The sequence below is a fragment of the Engraulis encrasicolus genome, chromosome 11 (genome assembly GCF_034702125.1).
Source record: "Engraulis encrasicolus isolate BLACKSEA-1 chromosome 11, IST_EnEncr_1.0, whole genome shotgun sequence".
Classification (NCBI taxonomy): domain Eukaryota; kingdom Metazoa; phylum Chordata; class Actinopteri; order Clupeiformes; family Engraulidae; genus Engraulis; species Engraulis encrasicolus.
In genome coordinates, this window is record NC_085867.1 from 32,479,720 (window position 1) to 32,483,733 (window position 4,014).

Genomic DNA, 4,014 nt, shown 5'->3' on the forward strand with positions numbered 1-4,014 from the left:
TCGGACTACACCTAACCCAATGCATTTTCCATTGAGTGATACTTCTTATCCAATGTACATTATTTGCTTAGTACTGGCGGCAAGGTAAAATGCAAAGCCACTACCGCCAGGGCTGGAGTGTGGAACAGGTCATAGGACATAGTGAATTTGTGTCAGCTGTAATTAAGGCTGAATGACAGCTGTAATTTAACCACAAACTGAACATTGACGACAGGACATCCTATTTTGACCGGGCCGGAACTAGCAGCAGCTCCTCGCACCCGCAATTCAAATTGCGGAGTTTCCAGTGTCACAATTTTTATCGATCATGGCCTTGCATCCACTGCGCATGGTGTCCCCGGGCTACGCCCCCGTACTACACCGTGGTCAATGCAATTTCCTGCGAATAAGCGTTCTTATCCATTCTATGTTCTTTGTCCAAAGGTATTGACCTGGGTTGCGGTTGAAGATCCCCAGTTGTCCCGCTAGTAGGAATCTGCTGGAGCTTGGCGACCACACCCATATGTCAAATTTCGCAAGCCCAGCACGTGCAACCTCTGTTCAATTGAAATGCTTTCTGATCCACAAAACGTTTATTCGGAATTAAATGAAAGTGCAATGTAAACTCACATTATCTCAGAAAGTAATACCTTAATAATAGTCTCTCTCTTATCGCAAAAAATAGTGTACTTGGATTTAAATGCATTCTCCACAAGACTTGACTTTGACTTTTTTGCTCACCAACCATTGTGGGCAGTGGTTTCTGTCTTTCTGTAGGCCAGTTTTGTTGCCAGTTTCTTTTTCCCTGGAATATTCTTGCATACAAACAATTGATGCGACTACTGTGATTTGTCACACCAAAGATCAAACTAGCTTTCAAAGTGGCTAGTGAGACTGAAAGCTATGATCTCCAAAAAAGATAGCAGTACAATTTTTTGTAAGGAAGTGCTAGCACTGCCTATTTGTAGGCCTTTTATGACCGTAAGCAGGTTTTCGAGAGATATATAACGCCATGATATCAGCTAGCGACTTTTCAGCAAGCCAACTAGCGACTTCTAGTGACTTTTGGCAACACTGAGTCAAAGAATATGACTGTGTATAAGTGCAATCAAAGATGGCAACCTGACCAAACTGTGTGTGTGTGTGTGTGGACAATAATGCATTCAATAGATGGATATGAATTGAATCGTCATGTCTAGACTCGGAGAAGAGTAAAAATAATACCACAAACAAAATCGGGAAAAAGTTGAAGGGAAAAAAATCCAGGACAAATATTTTTTTCCAGGACATTTGGTGAATTTCCAGGACTTTCAAGGACTTGAAAACACATCTCTAAATTTCCAGGTTTTCCAGGTTTTCCAGGACGTGTGGGAACCCTGCGGGTACGAGTATAATGACCAGTATCGGTATCGGTGCATCCCTAGTGATTTATTACTTTAATGGGACAAAATGCGGCTGTAAAATCTTTTCTAGCGAAGAATTACGTGGGCAGAATATGATTACATTATGGGCTATTACATCTGAAGTTAACTGCACTTTTTAATTACGTTGGCAGGAAGTGATTATGTTGGTGAGTGTGTTACACATATCACAGTACCTTCACACACCTGTGTGTCACCTCTCGCCAAGCATGTGTTGGTTTATATGGGATCAGCAGGGCCGGATTAAGATGGCCCGGGGCCCCTAGGCTACAAGTTGCTATATACACAGTAATCTGTAGCCTAGGGGCCCCGGGCGGCCATCTTAATTGGCATTTAGGCATGTTTTGGTTCAGATGAGATGAGATCAGTGTACAGTATGTGACAGAGCCTTATACAGTTCATGTCCTTTGGCACCTCTTGCCAGGCATCCTTTGGTTTAGATGAGATCAGTGTGCAGTGCACGGCAGAGCCTTAGCTATGTACAGGCCCCAGGGCCGGCCCGAGGCATAAGCGAACCCATGCCACCAGGGGCCCCCGTGAGCAGAAAAGTTCCAGGAGGAAAAATGAACTTGTACACAACCTACAGGCAGCCTACCTATGTCCTTAGCTCCTACCCCTCACCTGTACTGAAGCTTATGAAGCATCTGATGCTGAGTAGGTGTTGGTATGGGGGCCCTGGATGAAATTTTGCTTAGGGCCCCATAAAGGCTTGGGCCGGCCCTGACAGGCCCTTTGACCCTGCTGCCGGGTAGCTAATTAATCTTATTACACACAGACTCTGGTCATTTATACCAGACTTCTCTCTCAAACACACACACACACACACACACACACACACACACACACACACACACACACACACACACACACACACACACACACACACACACACACACACACACACACGTGCACGCACGCTCTCTGATGTGGTAAAAAGGTCACTGCGTTCACCCAACGTGTGTGTGTGTGTGCCGCTGTGTGCTTTTGTGTGTTGTGTGTGTGTTTTGTATGCATAAAATGTCTGGGATGTCGTGGCTCTGTTGTACTGGCGCTAATTAATCTCATTACACCAAATACATGCACGTACGCACGCACAATCAGGTACCCACAAATCAGCATTCATCTGTCTTTGCCCCCTGTCCTAACAGGGATGTTTGGCATCCACTAATACCTGTAATATAAGCACATGGCCCTAACGGTAGGGACACATACACGCAAATTTGCGAACTTTGCCATTCATTCCTATGAGAGAGGCGAAGGCAAGCGAAAGCAAGCCAACAGGAGCGAAGCGAAGCGAAATTATTAAAGTAAGTTTAATGTTATGCAAATGAGGAGCGAATTCGCCTGCCGCGGCCTAATCAAATCAACAATATAACTGTTCTATTCCATTTGATTCGCCGCGACGACTTGATGACGGTTGGATTTCGCCTCTCTCCGCTTCGCGTCCTATGTGTCCCTACCGTAAGCATGCATGCTATTTGGTCACTTTTCACTCACAGGATGACACTACATACTGTATATACAATGCTGTATGCAATGTGGATGTACTGTATGTGTGCATTCGCTATCTGCCCTATGGCTGTGTTGTGTACTGTGTCAAGAAATATGCGAAGACAGTGGAGGGAAAAAGGCATTGTATATAACCCATAGTCATGACGCTGTGTGTGAGTGTGAGTGTGTGTGTGTGTGTGTGTGTGTGTGGTGTGCGTGTTCGCTATGTGGCCTATGGTCGTATACAGTGGCGTGGCGTGGCGTGGCATGGCGTGTTGGGGTGCGTGTGTGTGTGTGGTGTGGGTGTTCGCTATGTGGCCTATGGTCGTGTAGTGGCTTGGCGTGGCGTGTTTTAGTGGCATGTTGGTGTGTGTGTGTGTGTGTGTGTGTGTGTGTGTGTGTGTGTTTGTGTGTGTGGTGTGCGTGTTCGCTATGTGGCCTATGTTCGCTACGTGGCCTATGGTCGTGTAGTGGCTTGGCGTGTTGTAATGGCATGTGGGCCTTGCTAATTAATCTCATTAGCGTGTAGCATCAGAGCAGCAGACAGAGCCAGAGGGCAGCTGACATGTGGAGTGGCCCGCTAATTAATAGATCCTAAGCACATCCTAAGAGGAGAGGAGAGGAGAGGAGAGGGGGGAGAGGGGGAAGAGGAGGAGAGGAGAGGAGAGGGGGGAGAGGGGGAAGAGGAGGAGAGGAGAGGGGGAGGAGATAAGAGGAGAGGAGGGGAGTGGGGGAAAAGGAGGAGAGGAGAGGAGTGGGGGAAGAGGAGGAGAGGAGAGGAGAGGAGAGGAGTGGGGGAGGAGAGAAGAGTAGAGGATCAGGAGAGGAGAGAGCAGATGTAGTCACCACACTGCTCCCATACGGCCACAGATTCAGCAGCCAGCTGACATCTCATCACCGATTTAATTTAGTCCTCAACGTGTCACCCTCCCTCCCTTAAAACATTCTTTTTACATGCACGCAAGCATACCACAATTTATAGTGGGGGGGGGGGATGAGCGGCTGATTGGATTATCAGCAAACTACCTCTGGTGGGCACACATCTGTCCCACTCTGTGTGTGTGTGTGTGTCCGCTGGAGGTTATTAGTCCTCACTCCTGACCCACACTGTGTGCACGCGTAC